This window comes from Schistocerca piceifrons, chromosome 3 (assembly GCF_021461385.2).
Source record: "Schistocerca piceifrons isolate TAMUIC-IGC-003096 chromosome 3, iqSchPice1.1, whole genome shotgun sequence".
In the NCBI taxonomy this organism is placed as follows: domain Eukaryota; kingdom Metazoa; phylum Arthropoda; class Insecta; order Orthoptera; family Acrididae; genus Schistocerca; species Schistocerca piceifrons.
Genome location: NC_060140.1, coordinates 151,090,613 through 151,101,387, shown reverse-complemented (window position 1 = coordinate 151,101,387; position 10,775 = coordinate 151,090,613). Strand labels below are relative to the sequence as shown.

Sequence of the window (10,775 nt, the reverse complement as noted above, 5' to 3'; positions counted from 1 at the left end):
ACACACAACCACAGTGCTCACGGCGAGGCGAGCACCTTACGACCAACGGCCAACGAAAATCACTTTATGGAGCCTTATTCGTGTCTAGTCGACAATGCACGAAGTGATGCGGCTGTTAATATGTTTTCACATTTTACAAAAGATAGATTATTTTCGTAAGTACATCCTAATGAGTTTGAAAGCCAGCTGTCGTTTCTAAATCTAACAACTATTTACAAATTGCCTAGAGCGGTTTTTTCAGCGAATCTAAGTAAATACGCATCTGACTATTATTTATGTGGTGGAAAAAGTTAATCTTTGCAAGCCCAATGGAAAATTGTCTCTTGAGTACCATAAAGAAATGATTAATCGTGACAATGGTTGCTTTCTCCAATAAAAAGAGGAAGTGCATATTATGAACTGTTAGTGTCACGCCATACACTTGTTTGCACAGTTTGTATACTCTGAAATAAATCCGAGCATTACCCAAGTACACAAACAATAATCTCTGAACACAAATTTTTTATACGTGCATTTGGTGGGAACTCATCCGCAGCGAGAGCTGGCTGCGCTTTTGCATTTGCCATTAGTTTCCCGTGCGACTTCTTTCCTGAGAATGCTCGAAGTCACATTATAAACACTATATGATCAAAGGTGTCCGGACACCCGCAGAACATACGTTTTTCATATTAGGTGCATTGTGCCAGGTGCTCCATATCAGCGACCTCAGTAGTCATTAGACATCGTGAGGGAGCAGGATGGGGATCTCAGCGGAAATTACGGACTTCGAACGTGGTCAGGTGATCGGGTGTCACTTGTGTCATACGTCTGTATGCGAGATTTCCACACTCCTAAATATCCCTAGGTCCACTGTTTCCTAGGTGATAGTGAAGTGTAAACTTGAAAAGACGCGTACAGCACAAAAGCGTACAGGCCGACCTCGTCTGTTGACTGACAGAGACCGCCGACAGTTGAAGAGGGTCGTAATGTGGAACAGGCAGACATCTATCCAGACCATCACACAGAAATTCCAAACTGAATCAGGATCCACTGCAAGTACTATGACATTTAGGTGAGAGGTGAGAAAACTTGGATTTCATGGTCGAACGGTTGCTCATAAGGCACACATCACGGTAAATGCCAAACGACGTATAGCATGGTGTAGGAAGCGTAAACACTGGACGATTGAACCATGGAAAAACGTTGTGTGGAGTGAAGAATCACGGTACACAATGTGGCGATCCGATAGCAGGGTGCGGGTATAGCTAATGCCCGGTGTACGCCATCTGCCACCGTGTGTAGTGCCAACAGTAAAATTCGGAGGCTGTGGTGTTACGATGTGGTCGTGTTTGTCACGGAGGGGGCTGTCACCCCTTGTTGTTTTGTGTGGCACTATCACAGCACATGCCTACATTGATGCTTTAAGCACCTTGTTGCTTCCCACTGTCGAAGAGCAATTCGGTGATGGCGGTTGCATCTTTCAACACGATCGGACACCTTTTCAAAAAGCACGGCCTGTGGCGAAGTGGTTACACGATAATAACGTCTTTGTAATAGACTGGCCTGCACAGAGTCCAGACCTGACTCCTACAGAACCCCTTTGGTGTGCTTTGAAAAACCGACTTTGTGCCAGGCCTCACCGACCGATATCGATACCTCTCCTCAGTGCAGCACTCCGTGAAGAATGGGCTGCCATTCCCGAATACACCTTGCAGCACCTGATTGACCGTGTGCCTGCGAGAGTGGAAGCTGTGATCAAGGCTAAAGGTGGGCCAACACCATATTGAATTCCAGCATTACCGATGGAGGACGCCACAAACTTGTAAGTCTTTGCAGCCAGCTGTGTGGTTACTTTTGATCACATAATGTATAATAATACTCGTTGCTGAAAGTCACGTAATATACAACAATATTCGTGACCCTGAGGAATGTGCAAAGTACAGTTAAAATGGGCAGGGTGTCGCAGCATGGTATGTCACAGACCGTGAACATATGTAACCAATCGACTGAGGGGAAAACAAAGGAAGTCTCGGAAAAACAATAATACGGATACCAGGTTTGTTTGTAATTGCTTTATTACGAGAACCGCTCCTTTTACGAAATGTGTTGGTTTTGGTTAAGATATTCTGCTCAGGGGTATAATAAACTATGTCAACTGATTAACTGCTTGTAGTTGAAGGTAGTAACAGACCTCTATGATAAAGCTAGGTAAGGTCATCGGCTAAGCGACGCTGACGTGCACATTTAGTAGCACAATTGGTTATGTTTTCTTACTTGGAGTAGATGGCTTCTGCGAGAGTTGTCGTGTTTTCTGTTATTAGCGTCAGGATGATAAGTACCATGGAGGTGCCGAGCTTAATGTCCCCATCCGACATATGGTACACAGGTATCAAGAGTGTCACATGTCCCCTCACTTCCCCGTGCACTACGAAGAGGTTCGCTATTTAATGCAGAACTCTGGTGCAAAGTTAGGAATTTTAGGTCACCACATGTCTTCCCTTTCTTGGCGAAATAGTGATGCTAAAACTGTTTTTCTATCCTCCTCCCGCCGGAGGTTTGAGTCCTCCCTCGGGCATGGGTGTGTGTGTTAGCATAAGTTAGTTTCACTAATATGTAAGTCTAGGGACCGACGACTTCAGCAGTTAGGACCCTTAGGACTTCACACACATTTAAACATTTTTTGTTTTTCTATCAGTGGGATTCGAAACGGTTATCTCCTAACTGAGCACCAACGCAAAGGCGGTTAATCTTTATATGCACCAATCGCTATCTCACGTTATTTGATCAATGTTAATAGCAGCACTGATGACATTTAATGATACTATGACCCAGTGTCATATTATCAATATGATTAAGGTTCGAACCAATCTTTGGACTGAAGACCACAACAACTAAGGGCCGCAAGCACGTCACACATAAACTTCAGCGCGGAAGAAACACAGTATAAATTACGGTAGTCAGTGATGCCTGGAAATAAACCGTATCGATAAGCAGAAAATTAGAACTGTTCGTACGGTTTGTTCGTTCAGAAGATTGATATCCCCATTTCACAGCAATAAATACCGTAAGCGTGTAGTCAGTATCGGTGCTAATAAAAGGTCATAATGGCACTTCAAGGTTTAAATCACGTCCGAAATACTAGTGAATATCTACTGTGTTGCGTGGAATCCCCTGTAAGACGACGTCTCTTAGTTCTGAAGACTTGAGACACGGAACCGTGATTGCCATGGTGGTGGTGTCTGTCACAGATAAAACTGTCCTCCAGGCAAGCTGAACACGGCCACTGTTTGGCAACTGAACACGCTCGTGTCTTAAGTGCATGGCCGCGAGGAACAGGAAAGAGGATTAAATTTCCAAAAATCACCACCCCACAGGAGATAAAGTCTCATTAGAGATTATAATGTTGCAAGACGTACAGTTCCTCTGTTTTATCATTATTGACAGAAAATAAATTTGGAAACTGGAAATTGGTGGTAAGTTCTTATGGGACCAAACTGCTGAGGGCATCGGTCCGTAAGCTTACGCACTACTTAATCTAAGGACAACACACACACACACACACACACACACACACACACACACACACACACACACCCATGCCCGAGGGAGGACTCGAACCTCCGACTGCGGGAGCCGCTCGGACCGTGACAAGGCGCCATAAACCGCACGGCTACCTCGCGCGGCAGAAAATAAACCTCAATGGCAGTACATCTTACAACATGCTGCCGTTACTTCAATACAATGTGAGACACAAAATAGCATTTCTCGATTAAATATACCTACTTCTACGAAAGCCATCGGCCTTGCCGCAGTGGTAACACCGGTTCCCGTCAGATCACCGAAGTTAAGCGCTGTCGGGCTGGGATAGCACTTGGATGGGTCACCATCCGGTCTGCCTAGCGCTGTCGGCAAGTGAGGTGCACTCAGTGCTTGTGAGGCAAACCGAGGAGCTACGTGAGTGAGAAGTAGCGGCTCCGGTATCGTACACTGACATACGGCCGGGAGAGCGGTTTGCTGACCACGTGCCCCTCCATACCCATCCAGTGACGCCTGTGGGCTGAGTATGACACGGAAGCCGTTCGGTAGTGTTGGGCCTTCCCATGCCTGTTCGGACGGAGGTTAGTTTTACTTCAACGAATATCAGAACTGATCTATACGAAAAGGTTTTCTTTACTGCATCAGTCGCAAATCGAACAAAAAATTTCCAATGGCGTAAAAGCTGGAACCCTGGAAAGGTAGACTATTTGGAACACGAGACAGCACTACTGTTGACCAGTATAAGGCAATGGGTACGATGTAAAAAACAAGGGGAAATCTAAAAAAGGGTCTTCTGTGAACAAATCATGTACCCAGACGGACCTTTCGTAACGTGGCCTTCCAGCGGTGACTGTGTCCTGTTACAAAAAATGACTGGCCAAGTGCGAGTTGGATTCGTGCTCTGGGGGCTCCGTACAATCTTAGCTGTGAATGCAGTTAGTTCATCTATCCCAGGAAACGAGAACCACGACGATTTTTCACTCTTATCGACAACATTGATGCTGGCAAGACATCGATCCCGCGAATTCCAAGACTTTCGAAAATGTTTTAATTTCCAGTTTTAAGTTTACAAATTTCACGTTTGGTATTGTAATTTATGAGAAATCAGGATCTTAAGAGAGGAACAGACAGTCGGATAACAAATGATAAAATATTGTTTCGTGTGATATCATTAGAAATTAACAATTTTCGGACTTGTTCCTCAATTTATACTGTGAAATCTTGCTCCTTGCTGTTGTAATCGCGACCGGAACGGTCGGGGGGGGCCTGCCGAGAACGAAGCGCGGCGGGACCAAATGGGAGCGGCTCGCGAACAAAGAAACGAACGGGAAAGAATGGACACGAATAACGACGGACGACTGAGCAAGACTTTACAAACAACAACACGCAAGAAGCAACGATGTCACAAGCGACAACCTAACGAATCCACAACGTCCACTCGTACACGGAAACAACGTAAAGTAAACACGCTGTCTGTAGGCGAGATGTCGATAGACTCACGCGAACATTGCCTCGCAGGTTTTTTTCCCTTTATTGTAGATTCCTTTGATACAAAGGGGGGGGGGCGACAGCGGTTTACAGACCTCGCTCTTCGGCCAATAGTATAGCAGAAATCGTACAGGAAGACATAAATACAGCGTTAGGTGGAGGGCAGATGACACATAACATGGTCGACAGAGCACACAAACGAAGGCATTCAGTTGTCCACCGAACGAAGGAGCACACCGAAGAGAACGCTGATGCACAGTAACGACGAAAAACACTGTTGCACAAAACACTGGCGCTAAGAACACAGAACCCAAGGGGGGAGGGGGGGCTGCCACCAGGGGGAGGGGACAGGCAGGGGGGAAGAGGTGTGGAGGAAGCCAGTGGGAGAAAGGGAAGGTGAGGGGGGGGGGAGGGGAGTGGGTAGGGTTGGGTATGGGAGCCCAGGGAGGGAGGAGGGGGAGGGAGAAAGGAAGGTGGCATAGGAGCCCTGGAGGAAAAGTGGGAAGGAAGAGGAGGATTAGATCTGTTAGGTAGGGTATATGTAGGGAACGAGGACATCATCAGGAAGGGGGAGTTGCCACCTTGGGCAAGAGTGTGGAGAGTGTGAACATGGAGAGCAGCTGGGATTCAAGAGTGCAGGCGTGGCAGTGGGTTGGGGTGTGTGAGGATGGGAGAGACAAGCGAGTGGGGAGGATCAAGCTTGTGGGAGGTGTAAAGGATCCGTATCCGTATGAGGAAAATGAGGAGGTGTGGGAAAGGAATCAAGTCGTCAAGGATCCTTGTGGGGGATGGGAGATGGATGTGATAGGCGAGGTGGAGCACATGGCATTCAAGGATTTGAAGGGAGGGGCGGATATCCAGGTGGGATGGGCATGACAAAGGATGGGGCGGATGGGGGATAGTGGAGGGGTCCAAACCCCATGTTGGGCTGAGAGAAGTTCGAGAAGGCCTTGGCTTGGACTATCCGCAGATGGGGGGGGTCCAGGAAAGACAGCTGTCGAGACTAACGCCAATGTACTTGAGGGTGGGGTTGAGGGCAATGGGATGGTCGTAGATGGTGATGTAAAAATCCAGGAGATGGAAGGAATGGGTGATGTCGCCTACAATGATTTCCTGGGTTTTGGAAGGCTTGATCTTGAGCAGCCACTGATTGCACCAAGTGGTGAACAGGTCAAGATGGGATTTCAGAAGGCGTTGGCAGCATTGAAGGATGGGGGCGAGGGCAAGGAAGGCAGTGTCATTGGCATATTGGAGGAGCGACTTCATGTCCGCCGTATAGAGAAGGTAGAGAAGAGGGGAGGGAATGGAACCTGGGGGCTCGCCGGCAGAGGGGTAGAAAGTATACGAATCGGTGTTGTGGACAGTAACGTAGGAATGGCGATGAGAGAGGAAGGAGGCGATCAGACGGACGTAATTGATAGGAAGGACGAAGCTTTGAAGCTTCCTCGCTGAGCGAGAGACAGGTGCTTAAATACAGGATAGGGTACGTCACTGTTGGTTGATGGGACCACGTGCTCCAACGTGGCGCCCTCACGTTATACGCGGACCAGGAACACGCGCAGCCGCGGCTTACGGCTGCAGAGACCTCTAGTGGTAATGGAGGATCATGCCGTCTGGCGTGGATTCGAAACCCGTGGCGCTCGGTCAACGAAAAGAGCTCTACAGGTTTTGATGAGTGTATGCGATTACCAAAATACATATGACATAAATGACCATATCTTTTGATCACACTGACTTAGGAGCTTAAATATTTTACCTCGACAAGAGTCCGTAGACGTTAATATGTGACATTAGTTTGAACCTGATACATCTACTTCTTTTGTGGGAAAATGAGGTCTCAACAAACAGACAGGCTGATGGTATACGACTGACAAAAAGTATTTTGTTTTTGTTGGATATAATTATAAATCGACACTTTTCGGATTTTTTGCTTTACTTGTACGTACTGTGAAACCTTGCTGCTTGCCAAATTTCATGATTGTAAGTCAACGGAAAGCACTTATAAGTTTTGATGCCTGAGGTTGCAAGTTTCAAAATACAGGGTCACTGAACATGATCCATACACATTTAAGTGATTGTATTGAGGTAAAGTACTGTGTTGGTAAGTGTATGGGAACAGAAACTCAACAAGCTTTCTTTTTTTTACAGTGGCTTTCATCAACATGGCTGCTAGAGCGGTCGTGGATGCATTTTGCGTGATGGAGTTCCGCTAGAGCGAATCTGCCACTGCTGTGCGTTGCAAATTCTGGACCTCATTTAACAAGCCTCTACCTACCAGGCAGTCCACTTTGGAGTGGGAAGAGAAGTTTAAGAAAATAGAAACTCTTGGTAAAGACAAATCGGAGGGTCGCAAACAACATCTAAAGAACTGAAACTTACCGGTAGATTAAAACTGTGTTCCAGAACGAGACTCGAACTCGGTACTTTTGACTTTTCTTTCGCTGGCAAGTGCGCTACCGATTCTTTTTTTGCATTTTGTTCGTTATTGTTCATTGTATTTGGTCACATGACATCCGCTGATGTTCATTGTTGATCCCTTCACTCAGCTTTATTATTAATATTATTATTACAGAGATCAGCCAGCTCTCTGAAAGAACACGCTGACTGACCGTGCCGGCCCGACTGAGCTATCCAGGCACGACTCAAGACCCCTCCTGACAGCTTCAATTCTGCCAGTACCTCGTCTCCTACCTTCCAAAGCTCTTCTGCGAAGCCGGCCGGAGTGGCCGAGCGGTTCTAGGCGCTTCAGTCTGGAACCGCGCAACCGCTACGGTCGCAGGTTCGAATCCTGCCTCGGGCATGGATGTGTGTGATGTCGTTAGGTTAGTTAGGTTTAAGTAGTTCTAAGTTCTAGGGGACTGATGACCTCAGATGTTAAGTCCCATAGTGCTCAGAGCCATTTCAACCATTTTTCCTCTGCGAACCTTGCAGAACATTTGCTGAAGGTCGGCAAGGTTTGCAGAAGAGCTTCTGTGAAGTTTGGAAGGTAGGAAACGAGGTACTAGCAGAACTGAAGCTGTGGGGAGGGGTTGTGAGTCGTGCTTGGTTAGCTCAGTCGGTACAGCTCTTGGCAGCGAAAGTCAAAGGTTCCGAGTTCGAGTCTCGGTCCGGCACAAAGCTTTAATCTGCCAGGAAGTTTCATATCACCGCACACTCCGCTGCAGAGTGAAAATCTGATTCTGCATCAAAAGAACAGTTTGAACGGATCAAGGAAACGTTCCTCATAAGTCCACAAAAGTCAACGTCAAGGAATTCCACAGCCAGCTGTTTGTAGAGTGCTGAGAAAGAGCTTAAAAATGGAACCGTATCAGATTCAGCTGGCCCAAGGCAGTACACATGTCGAGAAACATTTTTTATACCGCCTAGGGACCCGTAGACGTTAGTACGTGACATAAATTTCAACGTGACACATCTACCCGTTCCTGAGAAAAAGGATTCTTAACAGTCAGACAGACAGACAAATGGGCAACAAAATGATACTGCGAGGGATCCGTTTTTACCGACTGAGGTACGGAATCCTAAGAACGCTTGAATGTGGGCGTGAGTTAATAGTGACATATGTTTACGAACAGTGTGTCAGATTTTAGGGCGAAACTGAAAAGTGATTCATGTGTTTAGAAGAGGAAGACTGTCTCTGAAGATAAACTATGCTCTGGACGCACGGCAACAGTAACGACGAGAAGAACCTACTGAAACGCTAATTACCGTGTGCTTAACATTTACGTCTCACTTACAGAAATGGGAGCAGGGCCTCACGAAACGAGGCACTTACACCAGTCGTTGGGGGGGGGGGGGGGGGGGAGGGGAGAGGGGGAGGGAGAAAGCGGTGGAAGACATTAAAAGCATATGCGTGGATTAACTCGAGATGAGAAATAAGAGATCCTGTCTAAGCCCGAAACTATGCTACGACCAGATATTTGCTGCTTTTCCAGTGAATGTCAGCCCGCCTAGCGGAAAGTAAATAATTAAGTAAATAAAATACAAAATAAAAAATTATAAAAGATGAATATAATTTTAAAAATACAGCGCTGGGAAGACAATATTTTCCTCGCAACTAAGTGGATATCGACTTCTGGCCACTGTTTCTTTGTATACTTAACCCAAAGTAACTCCGACATAGTATGTTATGTTATGTTAACCGGGGACCTAGAAACGACGGAGAGGCTCCGTCCCCGTCGCAGCCGCAGCGGTCCACCAACCCTACGACGACGACCGCAGTCCATTTCAGCCCTCCGCCACCCCACACCTAACCCAGGGTTATTGTGCAGTTCGACCCCCGGTGGACCCACCGGGAACGTCTCACACCACGCGAGTGTAACCCCTGTGTTTGCTTGGTAGAGTAATGGTGGTGTACGCGTACGTGGAGAACTTGTTTGCGCAACAATCGCCGACATAGTGTAGCTGTGGCGGAATAAGGGGAACCAGCCCGCATTCGCCGAGGCAGATGGAAAACCGCCTAAAAACCATCGACAGACTGGCCGGCTCACCGTACTTCTACACAAATGCGCCGGGCGGATTCGTGACGGGGACCAGGCGCTCCTTCCCACCCGAGAAGTCGTGCGTTAGACCGTCCGGCCAACCGGGCGGACTGACATAGTATGAAACACACTGCTTACCTCAAATCATATAAAGGAAACTGCAACGGATACGGAAAAATAACTTCGTTTTGCTTGACTACATTGCAGTTGCTTGTATGTTGTTGTTGTTATTGTTGCTGTTGTTAGACCGAAGAGACACTCTCTACATTATTTACTGACAGCTTTCCCTATTTGTGGAACTACTGCATGCTACAGGAATCTGAACTTTCTTACTGAGTTCAAGCCTTGGTAACACGCTACTGTACACAACATATCCTTTAAATCTACTACAGTACTGTACTACATGTAACCTTATTGTAAGTGAAAAACATAATTGGAGTTACTGTTGTGCTAGCTACATTCTTCATAGATCAGTAGCCTGTCTACCTTCTCTTCGTTTGTGTACAATGTACACACACAGACATTCAAGTGAAAACGGCTGACTGAATCGCTGGCGTTCATTTTTCTTGTGTTTCCACTTGTTTACTGTCGTTTCCAGCAAGTGGTAGAGTTACGTTACCCGGGGTACTTAAACTGTGCACTAACGCAGGAGTCTCAAAGCCAATTTTGTGTAGTTCTGTTATGGTGGTCTTCAGTACGAAGGCCAGTTTTATGCAGCTCTTCGTGCAACTTTTTCGGCTGCAAGCCTCTCCATCTCGGAATAACAACTACAACTTACATTCTTCTGAATCTCCTTACTCTATTCATCTCTTGGTCTCCGTCTACAAATTTTACCCACTGCACTTCCCTGCAATACTAAACTGTTGATCCCTTGCCGTCCGCGGTGACCGAGCGGTTCTAGGCGCTACAGTCTGGAACCGCGCGACCGCTACGGTCGCAGGTTCGAATCCTGCCTCGGGCATGGATGTGTGTGATGTCCAAAGGTTAGTTAGGTTTAAGTAGTTCTAAGTCCTAGGAGACTGATGACCTCAGAAGTTAAGTCCCATTTGTTGATCCCTTGATATCTTATAATGTGTCCTGCCAACCGACCCCTTCCTTTAGTCTGGTTGTGCCAAAGAATTCTTTTCTCCTCAGTTCTATTCAGTAGCTCCTCATTAGTTGGTGATCTACCCACCTAATCTTCAGCATTTTTCTGTAGTATCACATTTGAAAAGCTTCTCTATTCTCCTCCTTCCTAAACTGTATATTGTCTTACTTCCACATAGGGCGGTGCTCCAGACAAAAACTTTCAGA

The 10,775-nt window shown here is 46.7% G+C and overlaps 1 pseudogene; it reads left to right on the top strand.

Moving 5' to 3' along the window:
* Nucleotides 1–3,772: 3,772 nt before the first annotated feature.
* LOC124790772 lies at nucleotides 3,773–3,890 on the top strand (annotated as a pseudogene).
* The last annotated feature ends 6,885 nt before the right edge of the window (nucleotides 3,891–10,775 follow it).